Source organism: Plecotus auritus (genome assembly GCF_963455305.1).
Source record: "Plecotus auritus genome assembly, chromosome: 7".
Classification (NCBI taxonomy): Eukaryota; Metazoa; Chordata; class Mammalia; order Chiroptera; family Vespertilionidae; genus Plecotus; species Plecotus auritus.
The window spans coordinates 20,467,677-20,486,279 of record NC_137774.1 but is presented as its reverse complement, the minus strand read 5'-3'; the positions used below and the strand labels follow the sequence as shown (position 1 = coordinate 20,486,279).

The 18,603-nt window shown below is 37.9% G+C and overlaps 1 protein-coding gene across 11 annotated transcripts in view; it reads left to right on the top strand.

Moving 5' to 3' along the window:
* TANC2 (tetratricopeptide repeat, ankyrin repeat and coiled-coil containing 2) overlaps window positions 1-18,603 on the top strand; it is a gene marked incomplete at its 3' end in the record, with an annotated part of 285,235 nt that overhangs the window by 119,747 nt on the left and 146,885 nt on the right. For 2 of the 11 annotated variants that reach the window (XM_080677194.1, XM_080677193.1), the window contains exon 1: window positions 2,107-2,553. The exons of the other annotated variants lie outside the window; for them this stretch is intronic. Of the gene's footprint in view, window positions 1-2,106; window positions 2,554-18,603 lie in introns of those variants that run through there. 11 annotated transcript variants of the gene reach the window in all.

The following is an 18,603-nucleotide window of genomic DNA, read 5'->3' as shown; positions in this document are numbered from 1 at the left end:
GGGCATATGCCCTTGACCGAAATCAAACCTGGGACCCTTCAGTCTGCAGGCCAATGTTCTATCCACTCAACCAAACAGGCTCGGCATGGTGTATCACTTTTAAATGTGGAAAATACCATGACGGTTACAGAAAAAAAGAAAATCCTTTTTTGTTCATGTTTCCTCTGTGATCTTGCCCAGAAAACTCACCATGATTTTATGCCACAGTTCCTAGAAGTCTATTTTTATACTTAATTGCCCTGTCTTCCCTACTTGCTTATCTGCCCACCTGATGAAATTTGAGCAGTTTACAAAGTGTCAAATGTTAGATGTAAAGATTAAATAATATTGGTCCTCAGAAATACTTCTCAGTGACAACACATCATGAAAGACAAGTAAGTAAATATCCATGATTCACAACAAATCCTCTTAGTGATTCTCCAAATAGGAAGTAAATTATAGTATGTGGTTATATAATGCTTAGCTTTTAATATATATTCACATCATAAAATAGAACTTATAATGCTAAACCATATTTTCCCTCATTATAGAAAATGTGCCCGAATTGATATATTTAACCCATAAGAATAATAAATATGTGGCATGAAAGAATATTCTCTCACTGATGAATATATATTATAGTGACATGCTGCCCACATAAGAGAACAGTGTAATAAATACATTTACCTTATTGTTTTTGCTTTACTTTGTATCGGAACATTTCATGAAATATGTGGTGGTAAGAAAGAAATATCCATTGATATAATATAAACAATTTCATATAGCTGTGATTTTCAACCGATGTGCTACAATAATTTTTGCAATACCTGGCTGTTTAGTCAGAGGCATGACTTTATTTCCTTAAAGAGAGAGACAACAGCTAACACAACAATAGCTGTTTAGTGTGAAAGAATAAAAATTATACCTTTTTTTTGTCAGATCGGCAAAAAATATATTTTTTGTGGTGCTGCAGAATTTTAGTAATTAGTTTATGTGTGCTATGAGACAAAAAAAAGATTGAAATCACTGTCATATAGAATTGTTCTATCTCAATAGATGAATAGCACCAGTGGACCATATGCTTCAGAAGCCTACTGAAAGTTCACAGCCATGTCTAGAATACTGCAGAGAGTACCATTACCACTGCTAAATCCGTACATTAACCCTAGTTCCCCTTCTCCCACGGTTCTTTTTTCAAGCTATCCTGCTGTCTACTGGAAGGGAAGGGATTCTTCTGGATTCCTGGGAGGTGAGGAGAAACTGTGACAACAGAAAGGTTCCCCACACCCTATAGGGAAAGGCCTTCAGACACATGGGATGGAACACTAACCCCGTCTCACCAGTGATTAACATAATTCATTTCCTTGATCATGAAGGCTATTCACATTTTCAGGAAGTTAGTGTCTTTTGAACCTTTCTGCATCTAGAAGGAATATAGAAGGTAGTATGTCTCTTTTTGAAATTGATACCATTGCTATTATATTAGTTAATCAATTGATCTGTAGTTTTGGTGTATCTGATACTGCCATCTGAATGAAAGGCATTCAGTCAGGTTTTGAATATCTCTAAATATTTAGAAATAACTTTTCTGATATCTTACATTCTAGACAGTTCCTTTCTTACCACTGTCTAAATTTACCATTTAACCCAATAAATTATGAAGATAACACAGGCACATATACAGTATTATTATTTTCAGTTACATTAATTGCAGTGTTTTGTTAGTGACTACTTGCTGTATTTTGCAATATGTATTCATTCATACAGCTCTGATACAGGAATTCAGAAGAGAAAAATCTGAGAAGGAATCACTAAGAGAGGAGTTTATAGCTTTACGGCATGAGGAGCTTACAGGTTTTTAAAATAAATCGTTCCCAGAATTCATGTCACAGCTCCTTATATGGTGCTGCTTTTTTCCTCTCAGTTGCTATGACAACAGCAGCACTGCACCATTCATCAGCTCTGGACCTGGGCTGTGTTGCTAGCCTTCCATGTTACTCCTGAATGTTAAGAACATCCGTGAATCATTCACTATGTTAGTGCTGCGCCATTAGAAACCTCAGAACCAGTTCTTCCATCAATTTGCTCTAACAGAAGGGTAAATTAAACTGCGTCACAGAGAAATGTTGTATAAAAATATTTCCTTTTTCCTAAGGGAATCATACAATCTGTATTTGCTGCAGTAGTCTGAAAGGATAAGCTTATGTCAGGCAATCTAATGAAAAGAACTCGTCCGTGTAATTTGTCTTGAAATCATTAGCTGTTCAAGACAAATACCACATTGCATCTCTGGATACAAAAAGAAGCAGGTGATGTTGTTAGGGGTTCTAAGCTCCTTTGAGAGCATCACTTGTGCTTTGGGACCATAATCAACATTTGCTGTAAGAAGTATCACCTGTAACACACAGTAAGTTCTGGGTATTGTGAAGAGCTGAGTGCCGAAGATTCAAGTGTGGATCATTACTGATGTGTCAGTTCTGATAACAACATGACGGTGAATAAGAAGAAGCCTTTCAGGTTTTCAGGAGAAAAGACTATAAAGTATTGACTAACGAGGAAGATAAACTAAAGCCTGTGAGTATGATGAGTAGAGTATTTGTGTGTTACATGGATTTTTGAGATGCGAGGCCTACTTTGAGCTTTGTAGAAAGAGAAACACAACCTAAGAGAATTTGACATAGTTTTCAGGGAAGCCATTAAGAAATGTCTTTAAGCAAAATATATTTAATTTTGTGTTCTTTTACTTTTATGTGTGTGTATGTATGAACATTTAGAAATAGTTTTATACTTTTAAAAATATTTCATTGTGAAGAAAGCTGTTAATTCAGTTTTTTAATGTAAATCTGAAGGTCATATTGCTTTTTTTTTTTGTTGTGTTTCCAGAATAGATTTTTACTTCCTATTGCAATAGAAGTATACTTTTAAAAAATAGTGTGGAAACCTAGAATTTTTGTAAGCATGCTTCTTTAATACATTAAACCTTTTTCATTAACTGCAATGCTTACAAATGAATGTACTTGCATAGTTTTAAGGATTTATTAACTTAACATTATTTGCTACTTATGTTGATTTATATTGTCTGTTTTCCCAGTTGAGAAAGGTTAACTATAGTTTTTCCATTTTTGTATTTTCAGACCATTTGGAAATGATCAATTTAAGATAAATTGAATTTATAGATTGAATTTTCTTAAAAGACTGTTCATTTACTGGCTTTTAATTTCTCTTTTTAGTTCTGGCCATGGTAACTTAGGAATGTACTAAAAGTGGGAACTTGGTTTTTCATAATTAGAATATTTAGAATGATCTTCAGCTACTCACAAAGAAAAAGGCATTTTATCTAGGCTTTTTCAGTTATTTATCTTCCCGAATTCCTCTTCTTAAATGCATTTTGTTCAAAGAAGATATACTTTAGGGTATAACTGGGTTCCTTTAGCTTATACAATTAGGGGAAAAAATATTTTGCTACTTTATTATTACTGCATTTTGATTTATATTTCTTACATTGTGCAAGAAAATATGAATTTTAAAATTTATGTATATTTAATTGTATACATTGTAAGTTAACACTTTTTTATTACTAGTTTTTCCTTATAAATGCATATGTATAAAGAATTTTGTATTCCATTACCTCTGGCACCATAATTCTTATTAATAGTAAAAGAGACTGATTTGAGCACTTTTTAAAAAAACAGTTACATTTTTAATAATAGATTTATTCATTTTAAAGAATCTTCCTTGGCACATCCTGTGATTTTTTTTTTTTTTTATGTTTGAGGCCTTACCCAATAATATATTACTGAAATGTTGTATATAAGCATATTTGTTTGTTTGTATCTTGTCTAACTTAAAATCTACTAGTGAAGCTCCCTATTTTGAGAGATTCTGCAGTAAGTTGATTTGGTGAATCTGTGTATTATATACTGTACTCTTACTTTAGGTTTTCTTAAAGTAAGAGCCATCTGGTTTGTTCAATATATAAAGATTCAAGTTGCAGATTTAACTGGCAACGTTCTGTGAAAAAATTAAGCCTCCTACTTTGGACTTACAATTTAACCCCTTAATTTCAAAAGAGTTCGACGTCTTCAGGTTTACTTTCTGAAATCCCTTGAAGTCTTTCCAATATTATTAATATAATAGACAACTGGGTAAAATCTTAGTTGATAGGAGGCATTGCTTTTATTTGGGATGAAATATGTTAATGAATAAATGATATATAACATTTATAAGTATAAAAGGCTTTAGTTTCTTCCCTAGTTTAACTAAAACTTGAACATGTCATCCAATAGCACTTCTGAATATCTAAAAATTTATTAATACTGCTAATAACGCTTTTAGTAGGAAATAGGTGCCTCCTTTCTGTCAGAATCTGAATTCCTGTCAGAATCTACATTAAGACCAAAAGTTTCACAATAATAAATTATTTTAAAACAGTGATTTCTAGTTATTTTTTTCTCATGGGAATCAGTGAATATTTCTATTATAAATGTGTCTTCTTTATCACTCCAATGTTCTCAAGTAAAACATTTTAACCACTTATGAGCTTTGTAGCTTAGGACGTGTTAACCTCTGAAGTTTCTTTTCTATAACATTAATGAAATAATGCCTTATTGTGTCATTGTAGGCATTAAGAAAGATAATATATATTAGGGATCTAGTATAATACTTATCACAAAGGAACATTCTCTAAGTAATAACTCTCTTCTCTACCCTTCCTCTTCATTGGCCTACTTCAGTGGTTCTTGGACTTTTCCTAGGGAGTATCTTCAGGACAGAGGAATTTTAATACCTACCAAAGGTATATGGGAGGTAGCCTAAAGGGCCATCAAAGCAAACCTGGATATTTTTTACATATATCTTTGGGACAGAGAAATTTGAATGCATATGAAGGGAGTGCAGGATGTAGCTTCAAGGGACATCCAAAGCAAACCTAGATTTTTTTGGAAGTCATATTTTTTCTTTTAAAATAGTCTACATTCCATCAACTGTAATTGAAAAGTAAAATAATATTTTAAAAAATAGTCTACTTTTTACATTTTTATTATTTCAAAAAAGAAATCTTTAAAACTCACTCTTCAGGAAAATATACTACCAATATGTATGAATTCCCAAGTTTAAGACATACTACTGAGTTCTCTTGGTCTGGGTATCATTTTTAGGAAATAAAGATCCTGAAATAAGTATATATTTCTTAGGAGAAATAGATTGGGAATTAAAAAGCAGCAATGAAAAATGAATCTAATTAAAGGTAGAAGGCTTACTCTGTTCAAAAGAGTGAGTAGTGGTATGGAGCTGGGTCAAGCTGTAGTGGGATGAGAAAGGAAATAACTTTATGAGAGAAATGAAAAAGAATGATGATGAAGAAACTAACAGTTTAGCATTTTTAAAGCTATGAGAAGTCCTGCAATAAAAGAACCTATTTAACTGTTTGATCTAGTATCTCTAAAACTTATTTGACAACAGACACTTTGTTTTTTCTTACATAATAACTGCAAAATCGTGTGCAACAAGTAAGTGTTCCAAGGAGCACACTTAGGGAAATAAGTGACTAACGGAGGTTATGAATTTAGAAGGAAAGAAGAATGGATAACTGTGCAGAGCAAAGTTTGACAGCAATCATCTTGGCACTCCAGAAGATTATGGAAAAGTTACATTTTGCTCAACTTCCCCAGATAAATTGAACTTTAATATTTTAAAGAATAGTATGCTGTGTGTTTTTAAGTGGGGGGAAAGATTGCATTTACCATGTGGATTAGAAAGTGAAATGATAAATAAGGTGACTCGTAAAAACTTGAAGCAAGAGGACAGGATGCATTCAAATGGTAAATATATCAGTTTGTCTGGAACATAAAGGATTCTGTGGAAGGTAAAATCAGGAATGGATTGAGGAGGCCTTTGGGACAATGGTAAACTGAGATGGTAGCAGTGGAAAGGGTACAAGGAGAAAAAGGTTTTAAGGAATAAGCATAAGCAAATAGAATCTAGGAATATGGGAGATCTGTCAAAGATGATTCTAAGACTTTAAGAATGGGAATTGATGGCCTGCACAGGGTTTCTGGGCTTCTTGATTATGAAACTTTGTCTTTTACAGATTTGAGAAATTAGCCATTATTCAGATGTTTTCTCTTTTTCTGAGACTCTATACACACACACACACACACACACACACACACACACACACACACACCCACCCACCCCTTGGGATATCATCTCACAGGTCCTGAGGTGATTTTTTAATTCTTTTGCTCTTTGTTCTCTGTTGTCTTCAGATTGGATAATTTTCACTCATCTGTTTTCAAATTCACTTACTCGTCTATCATTTTAAACTATTTTCAATTTACTATATAGTATATATGTATATGTATGTCTGTATACATACAATATACAAACACTATATACTGTCATTTAAATTGTCATGTTTAAACATTTAAATACTATGCTGTTAAATCTATTCAGTGACTTATTTCAGCTATTTCATTTTTCAGTTGTAGAATTTCCATTTGTTTCTTTTTAATAGTTTCTATTTCTCTGCTGAGATTTCTTCCCTTTTTTAAATTAGGAGAACATATTCCTTTACCTCACTGAAAATAGTTATAATAATTGCTTTAAATTACTCATTTGCTAATTATAATATCTGGAGTGATCTCCATCTTTTCTAGTGATAATGGGTCATGTTTTCCTGGTTCTTCATGTATTAAGTAATTTTGTATTGTATCCTGGACATTTTATTTAGTGGATTCTTTGGATTTTGTCATATTTCTTCAAAAAGTGTTAATATTTTTCTTTTATCAGGCAGTTAACTTGATCTCTTGGGCATCATTTCAGTTCATTTCTGCCTCATGCATGGTTCAGGAATCAGCCAGAAGTTTGAGCAGAGTTTATACACAGAACTTGGGTCCCCTCCTGTAGTTCTCTCCTTTTTGGAAATCTTCCTCCCTTCACTTTTCAGTGGTTGTTGTTGCCACAAGACTAGAAAAACTGTAGGTTTTCTTTTGGAATTTTAATGACTCCATGCACTGCTGACTATGGTCTGCATATATGCCAAAAAAATGGGACACTCATCCCAGTCTGGTCTTTTCTCTTGCAACTGTCAGCTTTCCCCCAGACTCCGTCTACTGTGTTCAATCTCCAGGGATTGAGGTAGTTGTTTTTCATATTTTGTTTAGTGTTTATAGTTGTTTTCTGTGAGTGGATCCATCTGGTAAAGAAGCTTTCTAGGCTGTACAGAAGCAGGATCCTATAGGATGTTGAGATTTTTTGTCTTTCATAAATACTGACACTTTCTCAAAAGTTACTTGTTTCTAACCATAGAAATATGTGTGTATTGGAGAACCAACATTTAGCTTTAGTGCTAAGTTTTTTGTATTTTATTGATTTCAGAGAGTGAGAAAGAGAGATATCAATGATGAGAGAAAATCATTGCTCGGCTGACTCTTAACATTCCCCCTACCAGGGACCAAGACCACAACCCGGACATGTGCCCTGACCAGGAATCGAAGTGTGATCTCCTGGTTCATAGGTTGACATTCAACCACTGAGCCACACCCGCTGGGCTGTGCTAAATTTTATGGAAACTCTGACTTTAGTGTTCTTTCCTTTACCATTTATTGTTCCATACTTACATGTTTTCACTTTACCATACATCCAATGAGGTACATTCTTAAAATAATAGAAAGCATAAGAAAAATTTATGAACTTTTGAGATTTACTTTTTTGCTTTCATTCCTCTTGACTGTATTGTGTAATACTGCTTCTACTTCCATCCTACTACCAAGATTTCTTTTTCATATTTAAAGAATGTAATATGGTGAATAGAGCAATGTGTTTTATTAGTTTAAAAACCAAGAGTGAGAGGAGTCTAATGAAAATAAAGACCTCTGTGTTAAATCAGTCTACTTTTTGCATATTTATAGATCACCCTCTCACTGACATACAACTAAGAAGAGTAAGGCAAATAGTACTTCATTCCTTTGTGTATTTAAGAAAAGCCAGAATAAAAATAAAAATTCCTGCTTCTACTTCTATATCCCCCATATACTCTTTTCCACCCCCACCCCTCCCATAGTCACCACACTGTTGTCCGTGTCCACAAGTTCTTTCTCTTTTTTCTTCTTTTATGCTCAATCCCTTCACCCCCTTCCCTCCTTATATTCTTCCCCATTCCTTCCCAGTCAGATAATCCCAAAGTTTGAGAGAAATGAAAAGCGATTTGTCCTGTTACAAAGACTGGGAGTTTCTGACAGATATTCTAAGGTTAGAGAATGTTGTGATTCTTTTGTGTGTGTGTGTGTGATTCTTTACCCATGGTTAGGGGGTGGTGAAGTGTTCTCTGTTGTGAGTTCCTTATAAGACTAGAGGCCTGGTGCACGAAATTCTTGCACAGGTGCGGTCCCTAGGCCTGGTTGGCTATCGAAGCGTGAGCGTCTGGCGTGGAAGGGTAGGTCCCAGCTGACCTCTGGGCCCTGGGCAGTACCTGAGCCTCTGGGCCCCCATGCGCCCCCCTCCACCTGAGTCACGGCGCCTAAGTCCCCATGTGGAGATGTGGTGAGCACAGCCAGATGCTGCGAGCTGGGGCCTCTGGGCCGCCCAGTGGTGCCGCACGGAAGCCACGCATGCTCTCTCCTGGCCGGCCTCGCAGACCGGCTCCTGTGCGAACCCATGCGGAGCCCGACTGGCCCCTGTGGTCCTGGCAGCTGTGGCGCAGCTCACCCAGAAGAGGCCGGGTGAAGGATGGGCTCCTCACAGGCACCTGGCACCTGAGCGCAGAGGCTTTCCTGGCATGTGAGCCCTGGCATCCTGGGGGAGGGTAGCAGGAGGAGTAAGAGCAAGCTTGGCGGACACCCTGCATTCTCACTGCACCTCCGTCCCCGTCACCCCTGCCCCCAGGTAGCCACCGAGAGGTCGCAGCCCCCCACCCGGGTGCCGCAGGAGGTTGGTTGCTGCCACCCACTCCCAGTTCCCAGTCCCAGCCTGGAGCCCGGCCCCGATTGGGCGATCAGGGCATGCCGGCTGCTGGTTACTGTCTGCAGGGCGATGGGTGGGGCGATTGGCCCCACACTCAAACCCGCCTTGGCCTGGCGCCTCCCGCTCACCTGCTCCACCCTGCTGTGGTCCCACTCTCTTCAGGGCCCATCAGGGCCGGCAGCGCCTCCACTGCTGCCCGCTGCCAGTGCCACGTCACCAACGCCCTGCCATGTTCCGTGCTGCTCTTCAGTGGTCAGCGCACGTCATAGCAAGCGGTCAAACTCCTGGTCGTGGGGACAATTTGTTTATTAGGCTTCTATTATATACTACGAGTCCAGCACGGGATTCGAAACGCACGGCACCGCCCACCCTCAAGTTGCCGGTCTGGCTCTGCCTCTCTCCCCGGGCCCTGCCTCCCTCTCCAGCCCTTGAAGCAGCTGCGGCCACTGCTGATCAGGCCCTCCCCCAGCGAAGGCCCCTGCCGCCCCACCCCCGATGCTGCACGCACAACCTCCTCCTGTCCGGTCGACCCGTTATGGTGTCCTGGTTAATTAGCATATTTCTCTATTATATAGAGAGAGGATTAGTAGCAACTGCACATTCCAAAAATAAGCCAAAAAGTTAATGGTCCTTCACAGTTAATCTTTGAAAATGTCTCAGTAGTCATTTTTGCCCATGGGACAAAGACTTATTTGTTGTAATTTACCCTTTTAGGATTTCATTACAGTCTGGCATAGTGTTTATGTTTATGCAGATTGCAGCAGATTTTTGTCTCCCACATTGACTGCCCAGGATCTTCTTCATTTTACTTTCCTGATGTCTGGAAAAAGAAAAAAAAAGAGGCTTTTCATTTTTTTCCTTAATTTTTAACTTTTTTCTCTCTTTGTTAACCTTAGGCCTTTTGGGTCTGCCTCTTAGAAATCAATTTGGAGTTATCAGTAAATGATGGCTGACCATTTACAAGGTTATTTCTCTTAGTTCGTAAGTATATGTGAAACTATTTTTTCCCAAGGAAGTTTATGTTACTGTACTTAGTCAGCATATTTTCAGCCATTATTGAGAACTGATGCAAAATAGAAAACAGTAATGTGATGGCATTATATATCATTCTTAAAACACTGTTCTAAGATGATTATTCTACAGTTCCTACATTCAAAGAGCTTATCTGGCCCTAGCCTGTTTGGCTCAGTGGATAGAGCCTGTGGACTGAAGGGTCCTGGGTTCAATTCTGATCAAGGGGACATGTGATCCTCAGTAGGGGGCATGCAGGAGGCAGCCGATCAATGATTCTCTCTCATCATTGATGTTTCTTTCTCCCTCTCTCTCTCCCCCTCTCTCTCCCCCTCTCTCTCCCCCTCTCTCTCCCCCTCCCTCTCTCTCTCTCCCCCTCCCTCCCTCCCTCCCTCCCTCCCTCCCTCTCTCCCTTTCTCTCTCTGAAATCAATAAAAAAGAAAAAGCTTATTTGGTGGGGTTTGATGATTTAGACAGTAATAGAGGAGGGGTAAAATTTATATTTCAAATTTATAATACCAGAAACCTGAATCCAATGTCATATAAAATGTTCAAAAAAGAATGAGCTACTAGCTTTCTCATATATAATACCTCTTTTCCAACATGTACCTTTCCCATCATACATATGAGAGGACCTGTCCTAGTATTCTTGTTATACACATATTCCTCTAAAGAAAATAACTTCATCTAGCCCTAACCGGTTTGGCTCAGTGGATAGAGTGTCAGCCTGCGGACTCAAGGGTCCCAGGTTCGATTCCAGTCAAGGGCATATACCTTGGTTGCAGGCACATACCCAGTAGGGAGTGTGCAGGAGGCAGTTGATCGATGTTTCTCTCTCATCGATGTTTCTAACTCTCTATCCCGCTCCCTTCCTCTCTGTAAAAAATAAATAAAATATATTTTTTAAAAAAAGAAAATAACTTCATCTATTAAATAACAGCTATCCTTTTGGGTACAAGGGATAGGGAGATAGAACTGAGGCAAGACATGTGAGTAGATTACTTCTTGCAGTTTGCTGTCATAAATCATCCCCTCTTAATACCAAATATTTTTATTAGCATCTTAAAATCTACTTTGTACATGTCCATGTTTTTCTATTACCTATCATATCATCATTATCATTTACCAGAAACAACAACATCTAGTACTGAGTACATTTTATGTACAAGGCACTATGCTAATTCCTTTACAAAGATGAGTTCATTTCAGTCGTTACAATAATCTTGGGAGATAAGTGGCATAGTATTGTTATGATTATATAGGCTTACTTAGTTTAGAGATGTACAGAACATCTTATTGTGTATATTATGGTTGATCCATAAATCCAAGGTCCCTATTTTATTTTATTTTATTTTAAAATATATTTTTATTGATTTCAGAAAAGAGAGAGAGAAAGACAGAGAGAGAGAGAGAGAAACATAAATGATGAGAGAGAATTATTGATTAGCTGCCTCCTGCACACCCCCTACTGGGGATCGAGCCTGCAACCTAGGTATGTGTCCTTGACCAGATCGAACCTGGGACCCTTCAGTCTGCAGGCTGACACTCTATCCTCTGAGCAAAACCAGCTAGGGCTCCAAGGTCTGTATTTTAGTTTGTGGTTCCAGGGGGAGCTCACTTGATAGCCTTCAGTAGCACATTGTGCTTCAGCTGCCTTTTCCCAAAGAATAATAAATATTAATACAGTATCTTTTTTTAGCCTTATCTACACTTTGCTCTTTAAATTTAATCCTCATAACAACTCTTAAGAGGGAGATATGGCTCACATTTTAAAGATGCAGAATCCAAACTTGGAAAAATTGAGTACTTTTTTGAAGACCACATTACATAGGCCATGTAACACAAGTCTCACTTTAAAGCCCTTTCTTTTCATCATGATCTTCATTTCTTTATTCTGCTATTAGAAGCCCAGTGCACAAAATTCGTGCATGGGTAGGGTCCCTAGGCCTGGCCAGCGATCAGGGCCGATCGAGGCCTTCTGGGTGCTGGCTGGGGCCTTCCTTCCCTGGCTGCCTGCATGAGCCTTCCTTGGTTCCACACCACCCCCTGTTGGTCAGTGCATGTCATAGCAAGTGTTTGAACTCACGGTCTCCCAGTCGAACTTCCAACGAGGCACTTTGCATATTAGCCTTTTATATATATAGATTTTCCTTATACTTTCTCATAGGTGTCTGATGAGAAGATATGAATTGTAGATATTTCTGTTTAAAGGTGCTAGAGAACATATATTTTTTCCTTTAATTTAAGATGGGGATATATTGACTGAATTTTATTTAAAAAATATTTTTATTGATTTCAGAGAGGAAGGGAGAGGGAGAGAGATAGAAACATCAATGATGAGAGAGAATCATCGGTTGGTTGCCTCCTGCATGCCCCCCAATGGGGATCGAGTCCACAACCTGGGCATGTGCCCTAACTGGGAATCAAATCGTGACCTTCTGGATCATAGGTCATTGCTCAATCACTGAGCCACGTCAGTTGGACAGCTAATTTTTAGAACATTTACAAGTGCAGCTAGCCTCATTCCTTGCAGTCATACCACATGTATGCTCCATATTATTGCATAAATGACATGTAAATATGTTATCTATTTACTAGAGGCCCGGTGCACGAAATTCGTGCACAGGGCAGGGGTGTCCCTCAGCCCAGCTTGCACCCTCTCCAATCTGGGACCCCTCGAGGGATGTCCAACTGCCCATTTAAGCCCGATCCCAGTGAGATCAGGCCTAAACGGGCAGTCAGACATCCCTCTCACAATCCAGGACTGCTGGCTCCCAACTGCTCGCCTGCCTGCCTTCCTGATTGCCCCTAACCGCTTCGCCTGCCAGCCTGATCACCCCCTAACCACTCCCCTGCCAGCCTGATTGATGCCTAACTGCTCCCCTGCCAGCCAATTTGCCCCTAACTGCCCTCCCCTGCAGGCCTGGTCCCCCCAACTGCTCTCCCCTGCAGGCCTGGTCCCCCCCCAACTGCCCTCCCCTGCAGGCCTGGTCACCCCTGACTGCCCTCCCCTGCAGGCTTGGTCCCCCCCAACTGCCCTCCCTTGCAGGCCTGGGTCCCTCCCAACTGCCCTCCCCTGCTGGCCATCTTGTGGTGGCCATCTTGTGTCCACATGGGGGCAGCCATCTTGTGTGTTGGAGTGATGGTCAATCTGCATATTACTCTTTTATTAGATAGGATAGAAGCCTGCTGTACGGGTGGGGGCCAGCTGGTTTGCCCTGAAGGGTGTCCCGGATCAGGGTTGGGGTTCCCTTGGGGCGTGGGGCGGCCTGGGCGAGGGGCCTGTGGTGGTTTGCAGGCTGGCCACGCCCCCTGGCAACCCAAGTGGAGGCCCTGGTATCTGGGTTTATTTATCTTCTACAATTGAAACTTTGTAGCCTGGAGTGGAGCCAAGCCTTCTTCTTGCTCCGTGGTGGTGGCAGCCGTTTCTATTGGGATTTATGTATCTTCTATAATTGAAACTTTGTAGCCTTAAGCGAGGCCTGGGCCGGCCAGGGTGTGCGGAAAGCTTGGCTTCCTCCATCGTGGGGGCAACCCTAGCCTCCTGCTCTTTCCAGCTCCGTGGCTGCCGCCATTTCTGTTTGGATTTATGTATCTTCTATCATTGAAACTTCGTAGCCTTGAGTGGAGGCCTAGGCCGGCAAGGGCAGGTGGAAAGCTTGGCTTTCTCCATCACCAGGGAAACCCAAGCCTCCCTCCTGCTCTCTGTGGCCGTAGCCATCTTGGTTGGGTTTATTTGCATATTCACTCCTGATTGGCTTGTGGGCGTGGTTTGTGGGCGTGGCTGGTGGGTGTAGCAGAGTGATGGTTAATTTGCATATTACTCTTTTATTAGATAGGATATGTTACATATATAAAATTTGTTTGAGACAGTTCATATTTTGAGGAGGCGAGAGTCATTTAATGAGGAAAACACTGTGGCTAATGTTCACTTTTATATTAGAGATACAACTCTTCATGTAAAATGTTGCTCAGTGAATTCACTTGCCACCTTTAGGGTCTAAGTATTCCCTTCAAAAGCTGTATATTAAAAAGACAAGTCATTAGTCATTTTAGCTGCTTTTATTGGCATTAATATTTTATATGAAATATAGGAAAGATCAGATGCTCTGAAACTTTAACAGAGGTATGTAGGGTTCTGATAATTTTTAATTGCATTATATTTGTTTCTTATATTTTCCAATTTCTATGATGATATGTTTATGTGGTATTTTAAATTTAAATGTAGTTATATAACATAGCTACTAGTACTTTAAACTCAGAAGTTGGCCTGACAAACATATAGAATTGCTTATATCAGTAAACAAATAATCACATAAGCCAACATACTGACAATTTTAAATTCCTTTTATATTATTAAAAACCGAGTGCTTCTTCAGATATGTGGAAATGAAACCTAATACCATTAAACTAATTGTCATTGGAGTATCATTAGCATATTTAAAAAGGCTTTTCTGAACTCAGATTATTGATTTATATATGCAAAGATATTAAAGTAGGTAATTGAAATCTATACTGCCTTATTTTATCATTTTATCTCATATACCCTGAGTTTTGCCATTCACTACTATAAAGAGATGACATAACAATGAGTTGTATGCTACAGTAATTTACCTTTTTCTTTGTAATAGCATGTGTAGGTAAACAAAGATTTAAATATCAGTTTCATGAAATGAAAATTTCTATTTAATTTATTCAAAATGCCACTGAAGTTGTCTTGTAGGAATGTCCTGAAAGTTATTACAGTAATTTTTTGTAGTAATTCTTTCTTTGGAGCACTATGTTGGTCTCCACCTTTATTGCTTGTATGGTCTATCTTTATATAAATGTGTCTAGTATATCCTTTGTGTAGTACAACATAGTTGCGTGAAAATAGCACTTTTGTGGGAGGAATAGACTTACTCTTGAATTACTTTGGATATGACTTTGAATCACCAATTTTGTTAGGCCTTAATCACCAAATGTATGAAAGACATAAAGAGATTATTTAATGCCTCCAAAAATATATAAACATAAATAGTTAATTTATTTAATAAATAATAGTACTTGCTCTGTGGTCCACACTAAGGCTACAGCAATATATAAGACAAAGGTTCTGCCTTTTGTCAGCCACGTTTGTGTATAATAAACATCTGGAAAAGACAAATTAAAACACCACGAGATACCTCTTCTTCCCACTATGATAGAGTGACCAGTATTGGACTTGCTCTCCCAGTAGAAACAACAGTTCTCAGAAACTGGACATTTGACAGTATGGTGATGTGATCCCTGAGAGAAAAGATGGAGGAGTAAACTAGGTCAACTCTGGCTTTTTGCCTAAAAGTATTCTCCTGATGGTGGGGAACTCAGAGAGTGATAGTCTTGTTGAACTGAGAAAACAGAGATCAGAAATTAATGAAGTAAAGCAACTGGAATTTACAGAGTATTAAAGAATAGAGAGCTAAGCAGAAAGAGAACTACAAAATTATCCTTAGAGCCTTTATCTTAATAATGAGTTGCCCATAGGTGGGTGGGACTCCATGAGACTAGAGAAGCTCTAAACTGAACAATTCCTAGAGTTCCCACAGGAACGGGAGGTGTTTTTTATTGTTGTTGTTTGTTTGTTTGTTTGTTTTTCCATTCTGACCAGCCAGAGTGTGTAGAGATCTTATTAAAAGCATCAGGAACATTCAGTAGAAATCCAAGAAAGGACACATTTTGGTAGCAGAGCTCAACTAGCCTTAGACTAAAAAGTTACCCCACACCTGCCTAAGCAAAGCTTTAAAAAGGCTCAAAAGGATCCGACTGATCCACTAGTGACTTATATGCCTTTGAGGGTCAGAAAGCAGCTGCCTAGCTTTCCTGGGGAAAGTCAATAAAGAGATGTTGACTTCTTTTGTTAATGCATCCTTCAAATATTGCTGAATGTGGAGGTGCTTGGATACAGCAAAAGTGTCTTTTCCAGTGTTTCGTTTTTAACTCAACTATATCCTCGTTAGCATATTTTGTCAGAAACTTTAAATGGAAATAATCCAGTCATTAAAGCTAGAAATTAAATTATTATAGTCTCATTATAATAATGGTGATTTATATAATGTTTGCTTATGAAAGTCTAAGTTAGTTATTTATAAGTGTGATTAACATTTATGTTATCCATGAGTGCTTTTTATGAATTTGTATGTCATTCTTGTGCAAGGGCCATGCTAATCTTCTCTGTATCATTACAATTTTAGTGCAGTATATATGCTGCCGAAGCGAACACCATGAGTGCTTTTTAAAACATTTATTTTATTAAAACTCTATTTGTAACCCCTGTCTTTGCTTTGATTTTTCTACTGTTTCTATTCATTTAGCAAATAATTATTAACGTTACCATATGCCAGACACTATTCTAGGCACTGTAATCTAAAGCATTATATTTGTTTTTATTTACAGATATAATTAATCTATAAAGCATAATAAGTATCATTATATTTGAATGAAAAAATAAATTTAAGCTGATCCTAATTTTTGATGATGCATGTTTGGCTAAGTTAACTTGCTCATTTTGTTACTACTAATAAGTACTAGAACCAAAACCTAAATCTTTGAAATGACTAAGCCCATATTCTGAACCAATATGTATCCTTCCTGTCAATCTCTACCAGATTCCCAAACTCAAGTCTCTTACGGCATAAGAATCATGTTTCCAATATTGGTTCAGATCACTTCTCAGAGCCCTACTTTCCTGTTATCTCTTACATCACAATAAAATCCCTGTTTGGTTTTAGATTCTTCCTACCCATTTCAATTCAACCACTTCATTTTTCTTTTCTTTTTTTTTTCTTTGTTTTATTACCTAATAAACCCTTTTGACATAGAATTCTCTTATCCACCTGAATCATCTTATATGCCATTTTTTTAATAAATAAGTATATTAAAATTCTAGGCAAAATATTATTCCCATCTTCCAAGTTGGCCTTTTATGTTCTCCACCAAGCAGTATTTAAGACTTATTGGACAGTCTGTCATGCTGTTGATTATACCACCTGTGTTTAATTGACTTACAGATGACACTAGTCTTCTATAACTTAGAGCGACATTATAAGCGACCTTACAAAATAATTCAGATTCATTATTGGGCATGTATAGCATGGATGAAGGAGAGATGAAGGCAGAAAAAAAGAATTAAATGTCTGCTATGAGCTAAAGATAACCTCAGTTGGAATTCTCAGAGAAGGGAAAACAGAACTCTACAAGGCGTTGAGCTTCGCAGATCTTTACGATCCTGATTTTCCTCCTTGGCTCCAACTCTTAATTCTTGTATATTACTCAGGTCTCCCTCAACTTCTCTTTTCCTCCTTGAATTTCTTTCTTACGTATCTACCCTAAGTTGCTAATTTCTGTCTGTCTGCTAGCCCCAAATTTCATTATGAAAATTGTTATTAAGATTTTTAGATATATAGAGTCCACTGAGCAGGGACCAGTGCTGTCCTTGTCAGAACTCAGCAGGTAAAATAGTTATTCTGTTGCCATGACAATGTATTAATAAAATTCTCTAAAGGACCTAAAAGCTTTCAGAATTAACTTATAATAATTTCTTCTATACTAAACGATATTAGATAAATAAATCACTTCATTATTTTTTAATTGATTGGTGAGATCATGATAAGAGATTCTAATATTGGCTACTAGAAGCCTGCAGACATGCATATACATCACTTCAGATCTTCATTTGTAATCATGGTTTTTAAAAATAGGTTCAAGTATTACATACACTCATAGCAGAGGTGAGAGTTCTGCTATTTCAAAGCTTACTTTTAGTGGAAAACCATACTGTTAGCACCCTTAGCCTTTGTTGCCATGTAGATAGTAACTGGATTTATTTTGGTTTTTAAATAGAAGCTCAAAATGTACTAGTACAGTGGTCAGCAAACTCATTAGTCAACAGAGCCAAATATCAACAGTACGATTGAAATTTCTTTTGAGAGCCGACAACCAACTTCTGCGCATGGGCCACGAAGTTTCAGTCGCACTGTACGTGCTCACCCGCACGTGGTATTTTGTGGAAGAGCCACACTCAAGGGGCCAAAGAACCGCATGTGGCTTGCGAGCCACAGTTTGCTGACCACTGTACTAGTACATACACACTCTAGGATTTAAAGTGTGAGTTGTCTGTAGGTTTTGAGTACTGGCATATTTCAAAAATATTTTTTAATACTTTACTATTTTTATCCTCTGGAGAAAATAGAGAAAAATTCTGGCCATTATAATGACGAAGTTCCATATTACTTTTTACAGAATATTTTAGGAATAACTTAGAATCCCTTGTGGATCAGTAATGGAGTAATGGGTGAGGATTTTGAAGAACATGCAGAAACTTGAAAAAAGTAATGTGTCTTAGGCACTCAATGTCTTAGACACCTATAGTTATGACACTAATTTATAATGCATACAAATCAATTTCATATTTGATACTATGCTAAACACTTTCACCCTATTGTAGTTTATTTAATAGAATTCAGTTTGAAAGTACCAAAGCAATCTTCATATTTCTAATTTTAATCAGTAAAATTTATATAAGCTTTCAATAAGTAAAGCTTTCAATTTGTGAATTATATTTTATATTTCATTCTTTACAAGAATGAATGGATTCCATGGCACGGAAATTACTGTTCCATAGACCATCTGATT